Raw genomic sequence first — 21,617 nt, 5'->3', positions numbered from 1 at the left:
CAAACCAAGAAGATCTTGCTAATTTAAAAAAGATGGTCTTAAGTTATGATTGCTTTATATCTGCATTTCAAGGCCATCTAATTAGAGCAAGAAGACATTTTTTTAGGTTAAATTCCCTTCTATTTGCAAAGGATCTGTACATGCAACAGTTCTATGAGGACAGAATGAAGTGGAAGAGCTCATGCATAGCTCCAAGGTCTCAGAATAATGACGAGCAAAGTGAAAACTGTTTCTCCAAAGGCTGAAGAGGATGAGAATACCTATAAAGGAGAACTTACCAGCTTTCAAGGACAAAACGCGCTTTTTAAATTAATCTGGAAACTGCAAAACCTAACACAGGCAATGGTCTTCTGGCCAAGAAGAATGGTCATTCATGTACCCATTCCAAATCCTTTCTGATGAGAGCAATTTATGGACATTTTTCTGTCATCATTTCGCTACTGGCTCTGAAGATGCATCCTCTGGCCCTTGCATTACATTTTAAAAGCAGCAGTTTTGTTTTTTTTTTCCTCCCCATTTTAACCAACACCTTAAACTATTCAGCATATTCTGCTTCAAAAGGAGCCAAAACTATTTATGGTATCACTTCAAAAAAGCAGTCCTTAGAAAATATGGTCATACTGAAGCAGAAATCAATTTCTTATCACTTGAAAATATAATTTGTTGCCCTAGTAACTTAATGTATTTAAAAAAAAAAATACACCCTGAAACGGGGATTTAGGCTTTACAACCAGTTTTCATTAGCTTCCTGATCTGGATATCAGGCCACAGCAAGAAGTTTGCATCACAGTAGTCAGTTCACTGCTAATAAACTGGCAATATGCTGAGTGAACTCTGACTGTAAATATTAAAACATGCCTTTTATTGGGAATTTACAATTCAGTTATAAAAATCCAAGTCGATAAGTTGAATTATAGGAGATGGCTGGTGTGGGAGGAATTACATAGTTTAAGGAAATTAGTGTTTATATGGAAGCAACATCGGAAGGTACCTTTAAAATATTTTATATGTTCTTTATTTTCTTGTGCTCCCCCTGTTTTTTGTGTTTCAGCCCATTCAAGTTTTTTTTCCTTTAGTTTTTTTTTTTTTTTGCCTTGAAAAGTTCAAAATCAGCTATAGTTCTCGCTACAGCTGTTCCCGAGATTGTAGGTGACTTGCAGCAAGTCAGTGATCAGCATTGCAGAGGTGTCATCCCAGCGGCCAGCCGGCACCTGGAAACTGCCTGGGGAAATACCAGCCAGGTGCAGCTCCCCGTATACTCCGCGTACAGTTAATCTGTATATGGGGATTACAGCTCACCGGGTGGATCTCTGCTATAGATAAGTGCCATAGCTTTACATATCTATAGGTTATTTTAGTTTACCAGGTAATTTGGTGCCATCTTGTTTCTTTTCATCTGGTAAGGCATTTTACTAAGACTGCTTATTTAGAGGATCCCCAACCCTGTTTTCCTCAGTAAAGTTTAGCTGTGCACACAAACCCATAATCCCAATGGAAACCTATGGTATTTAAGTGTGCAACAAAGTTGCAGAGAGCCCTAATTCTGTGTGAAGGCTGGTGCTGCAGACCAGCACCCTTTAAGTGACAAGGTCCCATCACTGCCCTGCTGGATTATAACTGGGATATCGTATCGTGACACCTTGCTGCATGCAGTGTTGGAGTCATACCAATGATTTCTTTTCACAAAAACACCCAGCCTTATAACAGTTGGAGTAGGTTTTAAACATTTGTCTTCAGGTAAGTCAGTCTGGAGGAGTGCATTATGATTTATTAAAAAAAAAAACTTATTTGCGGTTTTCCTCCACTGTTATGAGTGGGTTTATATGCATTCCGAGGATCGCAGCGTTCTCGGGTGTGCAGTGCTCCCTAGCAATGACTCTGGGCTTCAGGCTAATGATACATGATTTTCTAATCTTCTATCTCTGCAAGTGGTGGTGTGTGTTATCACCTACACTCGTGCTTCCAAAACCAGTGATGTTATACCAATTCAGAGCTTGTAGGCTGCTCAGTCAAGAATACTCCTGAATTAGAAAATAAAACGTGAATCTACTTGCACTTTTTTTCTCTGAAACACAGGGTTTATCTCAGTGATACCCAGTATTTCTCTTTAAGCTGCATTCTGCGTTAAATGCAGTCCATTGGTACAATCCCCGTGGGTTTCCACAGGAGTGACTCACTGCACCGAGGTATGTTAATGAAAAGCTGAAGCTACTGGCGCAACATGACTTGGACAAGTGCCTCCAACTCTTTACGCTCCTCGGTCAGGTGCTGTCGTGTTTGTGCACTCTGCACAGCACAGTGGTACCTGAGAATAATGCTTCCGTGTACAGTATTGCAGTGCTGATAAACATTATGCTTTCCAGAGTGGGCAAAAGAGAGCTAAACACTCCTGGATATTGCCAGCGTTGAGATGAAGATGAATTTGGGCGCATGTGGGTGCAGCAGTTTAAGCAGACCTCATGGGTTTGGGTGGATGCTGATGGCTTGTGCTGAGAGCGGTGCCCTGCTGGCCGCATCCTCTGCCTGCCGCATAGAGAGGGCAGAGGAGAGCAGATCCGATTCCCAGACATGAGCATTCAGCACCCAGCAGGGCAGATGGCTGTCCCACGTGGCACCGTGCTGCGAAGGTGCACCCTACATGTTCAGTTGGAGTGGCATGGCAATAAGGCAGTGCCTTTGTGCCGTCCTGTCCTTTATGGGATGTGCGACGCAGGCTGTAAGCCTCTCTTCTGACACCAGGAAAAGAGGCTGTCACTGATCACTGGGAAGGTGCAGTGGGGATAAAAAAAATATTTCCAGTGCCCCAGAGTATCAGCGACCTGAACAGGATAAGAGCAGGAAGAGGAAAGGATGGTGTCAGGTTGTGGGGCTACAGCCTGGTCTGGAACCCGATGTGAAACCGGTGGAAGCCAGTGGGCCTCCTTTGACTTCATGGTCCTCGAGGATGGAGCAAAAATGATTGCATCCTGGCTGTGTAATCACGCCAGGTTGTTAGGATAAGCCTCGGATACAAACTTAAGTATGTGTTGTAAGGAATTGTGTACAGGTTTGAAAGCAGGTATTGCGGTGCCATAAGGGGCTGAAAAAAATCTGCAACCATTGTTGCTGTTACTGGTGGTGGTGTGCATGAAATGCAATGTTGTTAATCACCTTGGAGTATCTCTCTCTGCTCTGTGAGAGGGAAGGATGTCTGGTGTTAACATCAGCTGTTTCTGGATGTTGTTGTTTTTTCCATTAATAAATATTTACAAGTAACATTGACTTGTGAAAGACTACTCAGCAAGGTGAAAATAGTAAAAGCTCAAAGTGTGTGCTGTCTTTGATACAATAAAACATATTGTGATACATAAACAAGCAATGACAGAATGATTAAATATGTAATTGTAGGACAGAAGATTTTTATTAATGTTAATGTAATGTAGGCTTCTCTGATAATGATCATGATCACCTAGAAGTGTAAACCAGTGATTCGCTTAATATAAACTGAATGGGATTTATATTACTACATATTGTGGCTATGCCAGGACTGCAGGATTGCGTCCCAGGCATTGGAGTGCAGTAGCTGTATCAGTGTTTATTTCATTTTGGTGGCATAACAAAGTAGAGAGTGATCATGTTAGATAATATTGTTTAAAATCATAAAATTTAGTAGATACAGTTGTAGTCACATAGCATTTGTTTTGTCTTATTGGACAGGTTGCATTAAAATTGTTTTCAGTTGTTTGCAATTTTGGGATGCAAAGCAAAAAGGTTTTAATACCCTAGGAACTGCGAGTTGTGTGGGCTGAACAAATGAGCATACTCTGTCAGAGATTGGGATTTTGCAGAAGATTAGCCTACTAAAAGCTAGTATTTCCAGAGTCTTTGCAATCCAGGGGCTGTCACCTACTGCATCTATGCCTTCAATTTCTTACCTGTAATGCTGTGACCATTCTTTTGGGTAAGATTATTTGGGAATCTTCAGCAGGTGCAGAGACTCCACGAGCAGGGTGTGTGTGATGTGAAAGTGCAAAGCCTGTTACCTGCTGGCGTGCCCAGAAGCTAGCTGGGATGTAGTGCGCTGCTAGACTTGCTGTTTGGGCACTCACCACGCCACCAAGATCCCACAGAGGTACGAGGTGAAAGGCCATCCTCTGTGCACGCAGGGATGGTCCTCCCTGCACTGGTGGTGCCACCTCCCACACTACCACTGCTGTTGGTGGGTGGGTGATCCATGGGCTGGCCTGCCTGACCTGATGGTTTTGCCCTTTAGGACATTATACTTGCCCTTGCTGAGGTTTTTCCTCTTGAATCCTTGAGCTGCAAGGATTCAATCCTTGAGCCACAACCATCCCATTACAACAGCCTGGCCTCTGTCTGTAGCTTGTCTCTGGGCAGGCTTTCTCATAGCTCTTTCTCTCCTCAAACTCCTTTGTGTTTATAAGGATTTAAGAGTGTTTTCAGTTCAATAATTCCACAACAGTGAATTCGTTTTAATTTTAAATTCTCTTTTGGGAGGCTTGTTAAGCCTGATGGAGTTAATGAAAGAATCCTTCACAAGATCCATTTAGTTTAGCACGAGAAATTCCAGAATGGCAGCTGCCACTTCTGACACCAGCTGTTTTGTTTTAACAAGGTACCCCTGTATGGGCAGTGCGTGGTTGCTGGTGCTGATGTTTCGGAATTCAGAGCATCCTACATTGCTAGGTCCTCCAAGAAACAAGAGTCGGCATGTAAATAAAACTTGTCCCTGTCTGATTCATCTTACTTGCTTGATGTTTCAAATGCTTTTTTGAGGGAAGCATTTTTTTATATTGAATATAATTTGTGTTAACTCATAGAAGTATCTTTGTTAACAACTGTAATCAGATAGGTGACAGCATTGCTAATTGCTGATATCATCAGGAGGTTGTGGTTCCTGCTGGTTAGAGAAGAATTTAGTGATCATGACCCCAGGCACAGCTAGCTTATGCATATCCATTTCAGAACATGTTTTTAATATGTAGAAAACTGAACGTTTGCATCTTATCGCTCAAGCAGAGTATCTGAACTTAGAGTTTATTTCATCTTCGTATCCTCGATGGGATGTTTCTTCCCTAGGATCAGTGGCAGACCAACAAAGCTGCAAGGCACACACTTTGAAAGCACCATGCTTCTGGTCATTGTGCAGTAGAGCAAACAGATAAGTAGAGATTTTAATAAAAACCTCTAAAAGTTTGGGGCCTAGGTGTAAAACCAATGCAACTTCGAGCTGTGGCCCAATGACCTCATGCTCTCATAAGATAAGGCAGCTTGAGCCATGAAGATCTATATTCAGGGATGGGTAGTGATTGAATTACTGGTGCTAAATCATCTAGGAGTAACTGGTTCTTCAATATGTAAGGGTTGTTTTTGAATAAGACTTAAACCAGTGTCTAATTATTGTCTTTAAATTAGGTGATATTTTTTAGAAAAGTGAGAGATAATATTTAATTAAAAAAAAGTAACTTGTCTTTGCTTGCAAAAAGCACTTTGAACCAACAGTGCATTGTGTGTTGTTGTTGTTGTTTTTTCTATTATTTTGTTGCTATTAGTTGTCTCTGGCTGTTGGGGTGTTTTTGAGAAGATTCAAAAGGCATTACTTGCCTAGCTGACTGTGTAAGTGTTAAACAGAAGGAATTGATGTGAAAGGAACAAGACACATTTCAGTCCTCTTGCAGCTAGATGCGGTTTGAGGGGAGGAGTTTGGCTGAATGCATTTGCCTTTTTGTTTTGTCTCCTATGCTGCTTCCAGCTGCCTAGTACGACTCACATAGATGCGAGGTTCAAAGAGGAGATGCTGCTCCCTTGTTGCATCTCAGGAGAAGAGCTTGGAAAGTATTTTGGTTAATATTCTATTGTGTCAGAAGGTTCAATGGCTTTGTTCTGAATTTAGTATTTGGCTACAGTAAATCTGAGGGGGAAGCTTAAACATGGGCTTATGAAACAAAGCATACCAACTGCTGGATTGGTGGCGGTGTGGTGTTAAGAGCACGTGACACACTGGGTGCATGGGAAAATGTGCCATCCATTTGCTGCTTCAGGCTTGCTTCTGGTAGTTGCAGAGAGATGATGTTACTTTCTGACCAGTCTCCTTTAGTCACCGTATTATCTGTTGTTACTGAATATCCTAAATTCATCAGTTGTGAAGTCACTTATTTTGATTGGCTTGACCTGAAAATTATCCGAAATGTTTTCTTTGCAACCTTAGTGTCAATCCAGGGGCTGGACTGCGTATTTCTGGGCATGCTATAGCATATAAGGAAAAAGACCTTGCAAATGATTTGCATTAAGTAATAGTCATCTAATGAAAGCAATTCATCTTCTGTATTTCAGAAAGAAGATGCTTTCTGTTCTAATTCCTTGAGTTAAAGGTGATCTCCTCTGTTATTCTATCCTTGGAACAATGCAGTAGATATAACCTGCAAAGCTTCCCACAATCTAAAATCACAGAGATGCAACATTGCCTGAAATTAACCAGTGAGATTTCAGATTAAGTATTCGTGCCCAAATGTCTTTTTCTTTTGACTTTGTTTTTAATCATTCGTCTTTTCAGAAAAGCATCGTACGCCTTCAGACTAATGAGCTGCTAAAATTGTAACCTTGACTGTTTAAACTTCAGTGTTAAATTGCAGTCTTTTACAGTAGATTCTTTCCAAGGTATTCAAAAGAAAATTATATGTTACATTTAGTTAATTTAACACCAAAGACACTTGTCAGCTCTCAGTAATACTTGCAGCATTAATTTTCTCCCTTTCCCAAGCATACCGACATTTAACAAAAGTTGTGCTTGGTAATTCTTGATAATTCTTGCATTTAGAGTGATATTTGCTCAAGCAGTTGCATCTCCTTGCAAGCAGATTGCATCGGAAGCCTCCCTTGTTCTTTGTGTGCTGGGAGGCAGAAGACCTGCTGACGCAATCAGTGTACCACAGCAGGACACTGTTGTCCTTCAGTGATTGTATTTCGGGTGGAAAGGAGTGTGATTTCTCTTAATTTTTGTAAAATGAGGCTTGGCACAGATAATCAGTCAAGAACCAGTTGCTGTGGGTTGATGCTCCAGTGTCTGTTGGAGATGCAACAATCTGTACCAGGAACCACACATTAGAATAGTTCATTTTCATTTCCTTTTGAATGAAAATAAAAAATTTACTCTAAAATAATTTTAGCATGGTTTTAATAAGATCACCTTGTTTGCTTTGCTGTTATTCAGGTAACAGCAGCAGTGCTGTGGGTAGGAATGCAGTGAAGGTTTCAGTAAACCAGCAAAAAAATAAGCTAAGTATATACAAAAAACTTATAAATTCCTAAAAAAAAAAAGAAAAGAAAGGTATTGAAAATGACATTGGTAAATGCAGTTAATTATATAGAAGACATGTTTATTGAAGAATAAAACAGAGAATCCACCTTAGTTTTCTTGCGACCTTGAACAAAGTCACTTAAGCTCTTTGTGTCTCTTCCATGCAGAGAATTATATTTACCATTATTGTTTGGTGTGTCCTTCCACTGGATAACAAAATGATTCAAACTTAGCTAGCATAAAGTCGTATTAAAGTGTGATTGCCATGCTAGAGGTTTTATATTGCTTAAAATCATTGTGCAGGTAGATGCACAACCTAGTTATACCCATTTTGTGGAGGAAGGTTGTCTATGTGAAAATGCAGGAAGTTTAGTTAATCCTGTATGCTTACTTTTTGCTTTCTCATTCTCTGGGGAAAGACAGTCGAAAAACATGGACCATTCTGGGCAGACAGCTTTGTGGCTGTAATTTTGCTCAGTTCATACCTCTATTTTGTCACAGCTCCTGAACGTAAAGGAGGAATTAACTGGATCTGGGTGGAGTGAAGTAAAGCTGTGGATCTGATGTATTTTCCGGAGATTTTTAGTCTGTATGGTGGAGGTCTTTGTCCTCTTTCCTTTTGAGGGACTCAGGACTCAATTTCTTGAATGCAAAAGTTGCAATCTAGAGAAACCCAAGATTATTTTCCCTTAAGGTAAAGATAAAAGATAACTTTTCTCAGATACTTTCTTGAGTTAATATGTCTCGTTTGTATGTTTTTGTAGTGAATGTTTTATAGCTGCAGAAATATGACTTCATTATAAAGTGATCCCAACGCTAGCAGAATGAGACACATGCTTTGAGTTCAGTGTCTAGTCCTCTTCTTCCTCTCATACAACAAAAAAATTTCTGCTGTGCCTCTCTGGCTTGTTTTTTTCTTTAGTCACAGAGCTCTGATAATGGTTATGGTATCTTTGACCTGTACATTGGTCATAATTACTCACTTAAAATGAGGGGCAAAATCCAAAAACATAGGTTGCTTCTTGCTGTTCTTTGTAAGGCTTTCAAATGATAATCTCAGAGACTTTCACGAAGCAAAACTGAAAAACTAGAACACCAGAAAAGCTGTAGCACTGCAGTCATGTTTACGTGGAGCTCTACAAATGCCTTTTATTTTATTTCTTTTTAACTGGATTCAGTTCCTGTTGTATATGTAATGTCTTGCAGAAGGCCAGTTACGCCAAGCAAGTGAAAGGAGGAAGATTATTAGCTCCCCAAGTGCAGCATTCTTCCCTCTAGAGTTAGATCTGCTTGTGCATATACGCTTTTCCATGCTTGTCCCATCTGTGAGCTCGCCTTGTTTCTAGGGCCAAGAGAGCACTGTAAATTTCATGTTCTTTTACTTGCTTGCTCATACTGTCTGTGTTGCAATTTAATGCTAATTATGTTGACTGCCTTTATGAACTGTTTCACAATCTGGGAAAGGAATAATTAGCAACAGGTGAAAGTAAACCTAGTGTTGCTATCAAGCAAGTGAAGCTGTAGACAGCATGCCTGAAGTCATGTGTTCCCATCCCGTACATCCTTAGTTCAGCATGACCCCTGATTTTGTGCTTGCCTGCCTGAATCATGACCGAAGAGTTAAGTATGAAAGTCACATAGATACACATGTACAGTATGATTTGCACAGGAATTGGCAATAGAGGAATCAACAGGCATTACGTAAATTCTGTATTATTAAAAGATTTTTCCAACACATTCAACTTGCAGACTGCCAGATGCATGCTGCAGGTGCAGACAGTGCAAAAGGTAAGTTCAGTACAGGGTGACTTCAGTTGCCACTCAGGCTTTTCCCTCCAGTACAGCACAGAGTGAGAGTATGTAGCTGCTCTTTCTCACTGAAATGTCACCTGCTGGAATTCCTTCAGAGCACAGAATTTTGTTCCTTTCTTCACTGCTTCACCAAAATCAATGGATATGAAAGATCAGAAAGTCTTGAATGAAGGATAAGATATCAAGCAACAAAATGGTCTTGGCAGAAAAGAGCATGACAGGAGGAAGAACTCTCTTATGTGCATGGTATTTAGCGAAAATACTGCAAGATATTTTTCCCTGTTTTTCTCCCTTTTTCATTAGAATACATGCTTATGTTGGCAGAATTGTTGACATTCTCATGAAGTTTGGATGTAAAGAATGGACTTTATGGCTCTGGGCTTGTACTTTATTTATTTATTTATTAATGGAAGGAAATATATCAGTTTCTGCTGTAGAAGACCAAGATATTGAAAAATAGTAATTTGCCTAGTGATAAATGCAATTAGTTCCATGAGAGAAAAACCTCTTCAGAGAGAGCAGTTGGTTTGTCATTTTCCCTGAGAGTTCAGCATCATCTTTGCTGCGCAGTTTGCCTTCCTCCTCATTTCTTTCCGGTTTCGCAACGTATACATACAGGAAAAGAAAGGCTCACCTTCACCTATTTCTGCTGTGGTTTGTCATAGAGGAAAGGTACTGGGCTGAGTTTTAGGTGCATAATGATTAATTCTATTTCTAAAAACCTCTATTTCTGAAGTTTTTCTTCAGCAAATTTTCTTCGGATTGTTTAGAAATCAACTGATTTTGTCTGGAAATCTCAAAATAATAATAATAATTAGAAAAAAAGAACCGAAGAACAGAACAGAAACCTCCCAACAGGGGTTTGAGAATAAAACAGTATCAGGGCATCTCCAGAGAAAATACAAAATGCAAAATAAAGGAAAATTTTAGCAGGGTATTAATTGCTACTGAATATACTGAATGATTCACAATAGGGCTCATCAAGAAACTTCCTTTGATTTTCAAAGGTTGATATTTCAGTAATGATACAGCTTTAGCTAGTTCTGTTACAGACGTTGAAAAACTCAAACAGATCTTAAAAATAATATTAATTCTTGCTGAATCCACAAATTTCAAACACTGTACTTTCTAAAATTCATGGCTACAAAAAAGAAATATATGTGCATGTGTCTTTTGAAATAAGATTACAAAATACAGCATTCAAAAATAAAAGTTTTGCCCCAACGTTGTTTATGTTACTTCAGTTTGTCCCACTTACACTTGTGTATTACAACACTCAATTAACTGAATGTATATTTATAATGGCTTTTTTTTTACTGAACCTTAACTGATAAAAATGATATACTGAACTGAAAGAAAGAGCAGCTTGTGGAGATTTTTTTTGTTTACTTATTTTTTATTTCTATTAGTCAACATATTTGTGGTCTCAGGACTCTCTGGATTACTTCTCGAACTCTGCTTTGAAAGCAGAGCTATTCTTTCCTCAGAGAGTGGTTTGTCTGGGATTGGCACTGGCACATTTCCTTCCCCAGTTCCCCTTCTGAACATTTTAGGCAGTATCTCTGCCCACTAAATTGAAGAGCCATGCTCTCTCTATTTCAAATTTAATTTAAAGTTGGAATAGCTTCAAAAAATATGCTATTAGATGCTTTCAAAACCTGTACCCTTACAGGTACAACAGTGAGATGAAGATGTTGAGGTGAATCAGCATTGCCACCCGTGGTGAAGCCTCTGGCCATTGAGCAGCTAGGGAGCCACTGTTCTTTTTCCTGTACGTTGTGGGAAGTCTGATTAATTAGTTCTTCTCTAATAATTTTTTTTGATCCGTGTTGTTTCACTTATGTATACTGAGGCATTTCAAGGGCTACTGTAGTGCTTTGGGACATTCCTCTATTTTTGGCAAAGTGAAGAGTTCTGTTGTTATGCAACTTCTGGATGTTTAATAAATTTATTCTTAAACATGCAAGTTGTTATAGAGGACTCTAAGTTTGTTGGGTGCGAGTCAGAGTTTTGAGCATCTAGGACTTGACAAATCAAACTGTGAAGAGTGGAGCTGAAAGTTCAGGATGCGAAGACCAACAAAATAATGATAAGCTGTAACAAATATGGTTAACTTGATGTAGGAAATCTCTTAGAGAGGTCTGAGATATTAAAATCTGTGTTTTCATTTCCAAAAAATGAGGCAGAAAATGGTATGGCAACAGAGTGTTTTGTACTACTGTTGTTCATCTCTGTTGCAGAGCTGTACTTAGCGTTGAATAATGTGGCAGTGTGTTTTTGTGAAGGCCACGAAGCAGCATGTAGCCCTGGCGTTCCAGAGTGCATGGCAATGCCTATGCCGGAGATCACGAATCAAGGCTGTTCCAGACCTTACCACGAGTATCAGTGCCTATTGCTTCTCTTGATCCAGCAGCTAACAATAACCATTACAATCTGAGTTTGCCTCTTAATGCTTGAGGGATATGAAGCATGCTGCTTCTCATTGCAGTCTGGGCGTGCATATAGGGGTTGTCATAGGCTAAGGAGTTAAGCCTTTAAAATCTGAAGGCAGCTCTGTGGAAAATAACAGAACTGGGTTTTCTTCTGCTGAATACAGAATGACACCAAATGTAAATTCCAACAGAGCTGTCAAGAACTGAATCCCTGACCCTGCTCCGTAGCAAACGGAAGCTACATCTATCTAAATAAACACAAAGATTGTCTGAATATAATAAAACATACCAGTCCAAATAATTCACTTGGCAAAATTTTGAACAAAGAATAGGTAATGTAAGTTTTCTGAAATGGGAATAGTCAGTTGTAACCTTAATGATAGCTGCTGCTGTTAGTGCCAGCTTTCATCTCTGAGAAAGTTTGTACTCATCTTACTTTCTTTTGTATTTCTTTGGGGCATATTTTATTTACATGTTCCTGTTTAGATACAGTGAACCTGATGCTTTTTCCCCTGCCTTTTATTTACATTATTGTGAAAAACAGCAGTTCTAACACTTGTGTTTAATCTTGTATTTCCCATGTTACCAGTGGATCATGTGACCCATGGTTGGGGGAATGTTATTTTGGCTTTTCAATAACAGCAAAAAATAATATTTTGAGTTTATGTGTTTGTTTTTTAACTGAGTTTGAGCGGGTCTGTTTTAACTGTCTTTTTCCTGTTTGAGACAGATCTTATAAGATTCCCAAATTATACTTTTAAAGAAATGTAAGTTGGATGCAGAACATAATTAGTCCTGTCAGACTGACCTTAGATCTTAATAACTTAGTAGCAGAAAACCTGTTGAACTTGCAAAACTCGCTTATCTGTTCTTGCTCATTTGGACATCCATGTTGGAGAGACCTTCATCTACCATTTTTCCTAACTTTTTCACAGAACCACAGAATCACAAAATGGTTTGGGTCAGAAGGGACCTTAAAGACCACCCAGTTCCAACCCCCTGCCATGGGCAGGGACACCTCCCACCAGACCGGGTTGCCCAGGGCCCCATCTAACCTGGGTGCAGCCTTTAAGCCAATTCCTTGTCCTCTGAATGGTCCACCCTTACAGTCCATCTCTCTCCAGTTTGAAGACCAGGATGTCATGTGGGACCAAGTCAAAGGCCTTACAGAAGTCCAGATAGATGACATTGGTTGATCTTCCCTTGTCAGCTGATACAGTCACTCCATCATAGAAAGCCACCAGATTGGCCAGGCACAATTTGCCCTTGGATAAACCATGCTGGCTGTCTTGAATCACCTCCTTGTCCCGCATGTGCCTTGACATTGCTTCCAGGAGGATCTGGTCCATGATCATCCGAGGCACAGAGGTGAGGCTCACTGGTCTGTAGTTCCCTGGGTCCTCCTTTCTACCCTTTTTAAAAATGGGAGTGATGCTTGCCTTTTTCCAATCACCAGGGACTTCACCTGACTGCCAGGACTTTTCAAATCTTATGGAGAGAAGATTGGCAACTACACCAGCCAGTTCCCTCAGGACCCTGGGATTCATGTCATCAGGCTCCATAGACCTGTACCTGTTTAGATTTATCAGCTGGTCTTGAACCTGCTCTTCGCTTACAGTGGGGGGGGGGACTTTGCTCCCCCTGCCCTCATCTTCAGGTTCAGGGAAATGAGTGATGTGGGAAGCCTAAGGGCCAGGCTACACCATTCATTTTTCTCTTTCATGCCTGGCACAGAAGCAGCTATTTCTGCTCTTCAGTCCTGTTCTCGGTGACCTGGTCCCTAGGGCCATTTGCGTGCTGGACATGCCAGAATCCGTGTGAGGGTGAGGACCTGCAGGCTTCTGCCCACAACCCCTGCGAGCGGAATCGGGGACATGGGCCTGGATCTCGCTCTGCTGAAGGTGTGGGGTGTGACATGGCCTCAGGCTCATCCAGAAACCTGGAAGGACATCCCAGACTTGTACGTGGCACTATGCCACGTGGTGGGCCTCCTCTGCTTAGCTCTGGCTTGCTTGTTCCAGCTTCCCGTCTTCTGTGAGGGACTGAAGCCCTGCCTGCAATGCTGGGTGGTAAGGATGGTACTTGCCATGCTGCAGCCCTGCCAGGAGGTACAACTGTAACTGACTCCCGCTTTTACAGACACATATCTATATTGTTCATTTTTAGCATTACTTTTGCTCTAAATCAGATAATCACAAAGAGATTAACAGATCCATCATACCTGCTAATAGGCATAACTTCTTCCTAATCCCTGATACTTAGTGTTTGCCTTGTGCTATGAAACTTCAACATGAGTATCTTGTATACATTTTTATCTTGTTACTGTAATCTTGGTTGTTCTTGTTACGCACATAACCCAATTCAGCTTTGAGTCCTCCTGAAATCTAGATCTCCCATCGTACTGAGAAAATACCACGTGTATATAATACCACGTACATAATGCTACCTCCTTTTATCTCTGTTTAGCCTGTTTCTCCCTTCTTCAATGACTCAGCTTAGGAATTCTGTTTTCCAAATAGTATACAGCTTTTGTGAAAAAGATCTTTTCAGTAGCTTTGTTCAAAGAAAAAGAATACCCTCGGTGCTGGTATTTCCACTGAATAATTTTGGCAGGTGGATGTTAAAATGTGTTACAGCTAAACATGTAAAATTTTTATTTATTTTCCTGTCACTTTCATTAATTTCTTTAATTATATAGAATTTCTGTAATTCTTCTAATTTAAAACTGGTAAAAATGCTGCAGTTTTGACGCAGGCAAGAAATATTAAAATCAACAAGCATGTGGCAAATACAGTATCACGTGCTTTTTAATATGTTTAAGACTGTTTATATAGCTCATGGTTATATGCCAAATTGATTAGGTATTGTAACTATCATTAATGTGTATTTTCACTAGTAAACCACACTATGCTATTTATCTAAAAACAAATGGAGTTCTTTATGCTGCATTGGACTAGTAAGCAGAAATGGACGGACAAAATAATATGTCCAAGAAAGGAATGGCAGACTCTGGGTGGTGATTATTACTTTTATTTGGCCAGTGATGGAGTCTAAGGAAGCACTGAAATTGTGCTTTCTAAGATTAAGAATGCTAAATCTCCAGTAAAACTTCCAGTAAATTAGACCAAAAGAAAGAAAAAAAAAAAGTCTGAAAGATCATTTTGGCTCTTACTAGTATTTTTGTTCAGTCAGTCAGCAGTAAAGACACTGAAGAAATGTACCAAGAGGTGGAAGGAAAGTGGAGGCTGTTTATAAGTTGCTGCAGGAGTATGGTTGCTGCTTCTCAGAGTGGATACAGCTGGATGACTCCAGGAAGTGTTTCTCTGTTGTTTTGTTTTTATTTTTTGTTTTGTTCTGCTCTTTTTTTCTTAAAAGAAACCCTGCTGCAGACATGCTGAATGTAGAGCCAGCAGAGCTCATTCAGATCTTCAGGAGGTAACTGGAGATCTGACTGGTTTAACACTTATGGTGTAGCTTTCCAGGATCTTTAGTTTGTTATTTTACTGAGTCACAATGAGCATACTGGAAGTAAATATATGTTATTACCTAAGTCTAAATCCCCAAATGAGCATTTCATTTCATTATTATGTTTCGAAATGTTGAAGAGGAAAAACATCAAATTTTCTTTTTAGTTTAATTAGCTTAGCAATTTTATTAGGATGTTTCTTGATAAACATAATCATACTGGTAACAGCGGGGCTTTCTTGGCATCCAAAACGTGAGGCGAAGACAATGGCAGAGTAAGAACTCTGAAATCAATAAGCATGGGAACACTAGCTGGCAACATTTTAGGGGATGATCAGCAGAAACTCAGACAAACACATACACAAAAACATAGAAATCTTGGCCCCACTGAAGTGAATAGGAGTTTTGCTGCTGACCTTAAGAGAGAGAAAATTTGACCTCAGTTATGCCACTGCGGGAGGGATGAGGGGACAGAAAAAAAAAAAAGCAAAAAAAAAAAAGCTTGAAATTGCTGAGAAGTGGGAGAATGAATTTGATTATATTGGAAAAAAAAAAGTGGGGTGTGTGTGTTTCATAAGTGGGGCAAAGGAAAAGTTTTTGAACAAACTATTTTTAAAGTTTCTTAGTAAACATATTTATTTTCATATAGTCCAAGACCTGAAGCAGTAGTTCTCACTTTACTCCCAGTGGTTCCTATTTGTGCACAGATACTGAGCACTCCTATCTATGCCACTGTTCATCTTAGTGGATTGCTGTCTCTCACAAATTTACAGGTTTTCCAGTTTCCCAGTACTTATAGAATTGGTTCAGCAGCTTCTCTTCATGCTTTTACACATTTATTTAAAGCAGGTCAAAAAGAAAATGGACGTAATACTTGCAGGCAACTTCAGTTCCTTTGGTATATTCACATTATGCTTGCAGCCAAATGGCTTCTCTTGGAAAAATGTATGCTGTTTACATCTCCCAAGGCTGTAGACAGATATACTGATTCAGTAGAGCATCAGCTCTTTACAGCTCTGAGAAAAGAAGGCAAGAACTTTGCCAGCGGTAGTCAAATAAAAGTTTGGTGACTTTTGAAAAAAAATGGCAATTAGCCTTCACTTCTTTACCCCTTGTCCAAGCTGATATCTGAAAGCAGTTAAGGATTTAAATCCTTATGTATGTTTCCACACCTGTGTCTAAAGCGCAATTTATATTCAAGAATAATGATAAACTTTCTTAAACCATGCAGTTTCACCGTTCTGTTTTTGTGTTGACTTCTCACTGTCCCATCATTTGTTTTAATTTTATTGTTTCTGTCCATCTAAGTTAATATAACACATATGCTACTTATGTAATTACACTTAACATTTCACTGTTGTATTTATTAGTTTTCCATAAATGGCCCACAAATATTCTTAAAAGAAAAATAGTTAGCATGTTAACCCCTGTAGAAGCAACTCAGACTGATTGATCACAGTGATTGCTTATGGTTGGGTTCAGAACTGCTACTAGTGTAAATCTGTCTGTGAAATCCAGGCATTTGCCATAGTGTTTTGCATTTCTGTGGAACAGCTTTATGACAAGAACATTTTTGCTGCTGTGCATAAATATTTGGAGGATGTCAAGAGATGTGTTAGAGAATAGAACAGTTGTGACATCCACTTTTCAGCCTTTCTGATCCTAAACTTGTGAAGGTAGGCAACATTTCTTTCACTGACTTCATTAGTCAAGGAGTTGGTGCTCCTGTTTCTTCTAAAAGCAGTTATGGTTTTCTTTTTGTCTTTCTTTAAAGCAGGAGGAAATGGGAAGTAATAAAAAGACCTATTATCACCATTGTATTACCAGAAAAAAAAAAAAAAGAAAAAAAAACAACCTGCCAGTAGCTACTGTTGAAGAAAGACTAAAAAGGCACTTGGTAACAGAATGGCCCGGTGCTGTGGGAGAGCTGTAATAGCTAGTTAGATCAATCAGTGTCTCTGCTGAGTCTTGACAAATTTCTGATTTAATGGGCTGAGCGTGTTTCCATAATTAGTCTAAAAGTTTTTAAGGTTTGACAAGACCAAACTCTGCCCAGATTGGCTTTGTACTGCAAGCTTGGGATTCCTTTAGGTCACTATAAAAGCAGACTATTTTGTCCCTAGAAAAATGGTCACCTTTTCAATTTTTTTTAGTTCTTTCATTGACTCGTTAAAGAAAACACAACCAAAGAGTGCAAAATTATCAGAGGCTGGCTGTGGAGGCCAAGTAAACTGAAGCAAATCTGCTAAGCACCAATTAATATTCTGGTGGTTAACTTACATGTTATATTTAATTTCTTGTTACTCATTACTTCCTAAGATGAACATGACTTAGATGTCAAGATATTATTGTGTGACAACTGCCATGTAGCTAAAAAGCAGATGTTTTATCAGTCAGATGAAACGTTATCAAATAGACACATAATTCTGCAGGAAAGCGGTAATGAAAATCACAAATCTGATAGTGAAACCAGAAGAAAAGGACTGCTGTTTGATACAGATTCTGGAATACCGCTTTGACAACCCAAACAGTCGAGTAGTATATTTATGCCTTCCTGAGATGAATGGTGAAAGTCCAACTCAGTTTGGCTTGGGAAGGAATCAAATCATTATATTTTTGCACATATCTAATCATTCAGCTAATTTTGGCTGAATTTAGAGTTGTGTCAGGACTAATACATGCTGGTTGGTGAGAACTGACTGGTGGCATTTCACAGGATGAGGGTTTGTCTTGTAGAGCAGCAAGTTCCAGCTGTAGTACCACCTGCCTGTGAGCACATTCCTTACTGGAGAAGGAAGGAAAAAGTGATAAGTAAGACCTATGCTTGTGTGACTTCAGTCAAGGATTTCCCTACCTCAGGGGAATACACAGCTTTTCTAAATGACCCTTTATTCTGCTGCTGTATGAGGCTGGATGTGATCCAGGACATCAAACTGTATATAGCTGTAGTTTTAATACAATTGAATACTAGCCCTTATCTTCTAATTTAAATGGCTCACCATGTTTCTAGTCCAAGTTTTTATTGACTAAGAATAGTGGATTTTAGATAATGAAATATTTTGTAGTGATTCAAATAAAAAAGACAAAACCAGAAGCTTTATGAAATATGAGAATCTTTATCTAACTAAAGATTAATCCCTAAAAGCTTAAGTTTTAGAATGTGGTTAGTAATGACTGGATTTTCCTTTAGTTGGAACTTAATCTCTGAAAGGAACTATTTCTTTTTCTTATTTTCTTCCTGAGTTTTTCATAGCACTCAGACACAGAGTGAATGGATAGTTTAGGAAAACTGTAGTTGCAGTCTGGAGTCTGTTACATCCAACCTGTCTTTCACGATCCAGATGGAATGAGGAAATGCTGGCAGAGGTTGATGACTGCTGACAGTGAGTGAGACGGCTTTGTTCCAGCTGTTAGTGTGGATTTCTCCTCAACGCAATGTCCCTGACCTCGGCTCTGCTGGAGGCAGTCTCGATAGTGAGTGAAGAACACAATGATGTGGATGACTTGTTTCAGGCCATCCGGTGGCTTGAGTGCCACGCAGTAGAGGTGCATTGATAGATAAACATGGGAAAGGTTAATTTCTGCTCTGTTCGTTTTACTGTTCCCTCCGTGAAAGAAGAAGTTCAGCCTTTCCAGCTGTGGTAACTTTGAAAACAAGTCAGAAGGGTGATGAGTAGCTGTCTGCCCTCCTCCTCAAAATGAAGCAGTTCAAATGCCCCCCACGCTCCTTTTCGGTGGTTCTCACGGCTGTACGAATGTGACATTGCAATTTCTTCTTTTTTAAGAAAGTGCTCTTCATGTTTTGATGTATTTTGGTGATAATTTGATGGTGGACAGAGTATAGCCAATATCTAAGCTTGTAGGTGCTGTTGTTTCTCCCACTCAACTGAGAAGGGAGACTCTGGGCTTGGCTAGTTCAGGCCGGGATCCCAAGTGGCCCTGTTGTGTGATGACATGGCATAGCACTTGACAGTATATTCCCATCATTTTACCAAAAATGAGGGGTTTATGCACATACCAGAATGGTTTATCACAAAGACTCACAAATCACAAGACACGTTACAAAACAAAACAACACAACAGAATCACAGAATCGTCTACGTTGGAAGAGACCTCCAAGATCACCGAGTCCAACCTCTGACCTAACACTAACAAGTCCTTCACTAAACCATATCACTAAGCTCGACATCTAAACGTCTTTTAAAGACCTCCAGGGATGGTGACTCAGCCACTTCCCTGGGCAGCCCATTCCAATGCCTAACAACCCTTTCAGTAAATAATTTCTTCCTAATATCCAACCTAAACCTCCCCTGGCACAACTTTAGCCCATTCCCCCTCGTCCTGTCACCAGGCACATGGGAGAATAGACCAACCCTTACCTTGCTACAGTCTTCTATAAGGTACCAATAGAGAGTGATAAGGTCACCCCTGAGCCTCCTCTTCTCCAGGCTGAACAATCCCAGCTCCCTCAGCCGCTCCTCGTGAGACTTGTTCTCCAGACCCCTCACCAGCTTCGTTGCCCTTCTCTGGACTTGCTCGAGCACCTCGATGTCCTTCTTGTAGCGAGGGGCCCAAAACTGAACACAGTACTCAAGGTGCGGCCTCACCAGAGCCGAGTACAGGGGGACAATCACTTCCCTAGACCTGCTGGCCACACTGCTTCTTATACAAGCCAGGATGCTGTTGGCCTTCTTGGCCACCTGAGCACACTGCTGGCTCATATTCAGCTGCCTATCAACCAGTACTCCCAGGTCCTTCTCTGCCAGGCAGCTTTCCAACCACTCATCTCCCAGCCTGTAGCTCTGCTTGGGGTTGTTGCGCCCCAGGTGCAGGACCTGGCACTTGGCCTTGTTGAACTTCATACAGTTGACCTCAGCCCATCGGTCCAGCCTATCCAGATCCTCCTGCAGAGCCTTCCTTCCCTCGAGCAGATCGACACACGCACCTAACTTGGTGTCATCTGCAAACTTACTGAGGGTGCACTCGATCCCCTCATCCAGATCATCGATAAAGATATTAAAGAGGATATTAGAGACAATAAAGACAACAGAAAAATACAAAACCTGTCCGCCTTCCTGTACATCTGGCATAGAAGCCATGGGATTATTGGGACAGTAACCCTCCTTTTACTGGTGGATTTTTAACGTGAGAAGCCCCTCTTTCAACTTTCCCTATAAAGTCATGAGAGAATAAGTATTTTTGTTGTTGTTGTTTTTGAAAGATGTGATTGGGTTCTCATTGGCATGGTTTGCCACGCTTGAGCAGTTGAGCGCATACAGGGCATACAATGTATTCTTTGTGTGTCGGTCTCAATAGAGTCATAAATATTGATGATGATTTTTAAATAGTGTACATTGTTTGACCACTGAACTATAACCTCAAAACCACAACTAGGTGAGAGAGGTTTTTGTATTCTTTATGTGAAACAGGTGTTTATTTCACAGACTTACTGAGTTGTATTTGAATGTTCTGTTTTCTGTCACATCAACATTTCTACAAGTATCACAATGTAGGGCTGAAAATTTAAAGGATGTAACAGTTTGGACAAAATATAGGAAAAACGAAGGGCATTGCACTGTATTTTTATCTTTGTAGTTAAACTGTGTTTTGTCTGAAGTACAGAAATGACCAGGTTCAAAACCCAAAGATGAGCATTAAGGAAATGTCTTATAAATATTTATATAAGCATTTATTATTAGTTAAGTAACTTGCTAGCTTTATACTGTGTGTTGTAGCTTTAGGTCACTTCTCTGAAGCTTGTCCAAAGCCTCTGGTCATATCACATATGTGATACTGTGTAGAGAACTGCATGATGTGCAGGCTCTCTTTTTGCCTCCTGAATGGGATAAATATGTCTCTGTCTCTCTGCATCCATATATTTCATAGACATTAGCTATTTCATACCTAAGTCTGTTAAGTGAAAACTAAAATCTGTAACATCTGGCATCTGCAGTGCAGGCTGGAAAAAAACAACAAAACAAAACAAAAAAGCAAACAAACAAAAAACCACAATGTCAGATCTCTTTTTGTTGTGCAGAACTTCATGGTGATGAGTTAGATCAAGTTTGCTGTTGTGCTGTTGTTACTACCCTTGCTGTTGTTGTGACTATCAGTATTTCTATCACTGTCATCCTTAGATCTCCTTAGATCTCCAAATGTGGATAATTCCTGCATTGCTCTAGATGCAGAACAAAAAATCTTCAAAAGCTTGCATGAAGTGCGTGAGAAGGACAACACTGATGCCAACAGAGAGAAGGGTACAGGCAAACAGTGGAACGGAGTGTTTTGGAGACATTGCTGTAGTCTGTCAAGCAGAATTTTCGGGTTATTGTTACCATCCGGGCAGAGGTGGGAATTTAAGAAAAGAATGGAGGCATTTTGCAGATAGTTAGAGCAAATATCTTGCAAGAGAGAGAATACGGGATTTTCCTGAGCTTGCTTTCTGCCCACTCAGCATTCCTGTCTGCTCCAGCATTGAGGGTGAGGTCCAGGAAGGAGGATGACTGAAGCAGTTATTTTGGTGGTCAAAAGCAGGTTGTTTACAGAACTAATTCTCTGGCGGTACTCTGTGACCTGCTGTTTTGGAGATTGAATAAAATAATACTTGTGAA

At 40.1% G+C, this 21,617-nt stretch overlaps 1 protein-coding gene across 4 annotated transcripts in view; it reads left to right on the top strand.

Annotated features, from left to right (window-relative positions):
• Window positions 1-21,617, top strand: part of KCNN2 (potassium calcium-activated channel subfamily N member 2) — a 144,028-nt gene that overhangs the window by 92,212 nt on the left and 30,199 nt on the right. The window lies entirely within an intron of this gene.

This window comes from Anser cygnoides, chromosome Z, assembly GCF_040182565.1.
Source record: "Anser cygnoides isolate HZ-2024a breed goose chromosome Z, Taihu_goose_T2T_genome, whole genome shotgun sequence".
Taxonomy (NCBI): domain Eukaryota; kingdom Metazoa; phylum Chordata; class Aves; order Anseriformes; family Anatidae; genus Anser; species Anser cygnoides.
Note: the sequence above shows the minus strand (reverse complement) of the source record. Positions and strands in the feature narration are given on the sequence as shown.